The sequence below is a fragment of the Calidris pugnax genome, unplaced genomic scaffold (assembly GCF_001431845.1).
Source record: "Calidris pugnax isolate Ruff unplaced genomic scaffold, ASM143184v1 scaffold533, whole genome shotgun sequence".
Classification (NCBI taxonomy): Eukaryota; Metazoa; Chordata; class Aves; order Charadriiformes; family Scolopacidae; genus Calidris; species Calidris pugnax.
Window position 1 is genome coordinate 14,931 of NW_015091238.1, and position 707 is coordinate 15,637.

The 707-nt window shown below is 62.5% G+C and overlaps 1 protein-coding gene across 1 annotated transcript in view; it reads right to left on the reverse strand.

Annotated features, from left to right (window-relative positions):
- DDX23 (DEAD (Asp-Glu-Ala-Asp) box polypeptide 23) overlaps window positions 1-707 on the reverse strand; it is a 7,276-nt gene that overhangs the window by 5,401 nt on the left and 1,168 nt on the right. The window lies entirely within an intron of this gene.

Below are 707 nucleotides of genomic sequence, written 5' to 3' on the forward strand. Positions count from 1 at the left end.
AGTGGTAGGCGGGTTTTTGGGTGCCCTGGGCAGCAGCCAGACCCCCCCACCGTGGGGACTCTGCCCCCCACATCACCCCCCCACGGGTGACAGCACAGACACACGGCAGTGTCACCATCACCCTCCCCCGCTGGCACTAGTGACACAGGAGGGACCCCAACCCAAGGTGAATCCTCCCCCCAAAACACGGGCTTCTCCCCCAAAAACAGGACGAGGCACCGCTGCACGTGGGTGGGTGTTATATTTCTGATAATAAATAAGCTTTTTAATAACACTGACCATGGAACAGAGACTCCCCCCCACCCCCACCAAGACAGTCCATAAAACAGCCCCCCCAGCACCAAGCAGCTATGAGGGATGGGGCGAGGTGCGGGGGGGGAACAGGATGAATCCATGGATAAGCCCCCCCAGGGTTGGGGGGCTGAGGAGCAGCTGTTGATCACCCTCTTTGGGCCCCCCCTCAGACCCCCCTGCCATGGGGGCTGCCTCCCAGGATGGGGAGCGGTCGGGGAAGCAGTGCGATGGGAGGGCAGCAGGCACCCCATCCTCCTTGGGGGTGGGGGGCTCTAGGGCCCTGTCCAGCCCCCCACCCCATCCTGGGGTCTCAGGGGGGGGCAGGGGCTTTGAGCAGGGAGGGGGGAGAGCATTCACGTCCCTCCCTTCCTTCACATGACAGAGCAGCTTTTTGCTTTTTCCTTCTTGAAGGC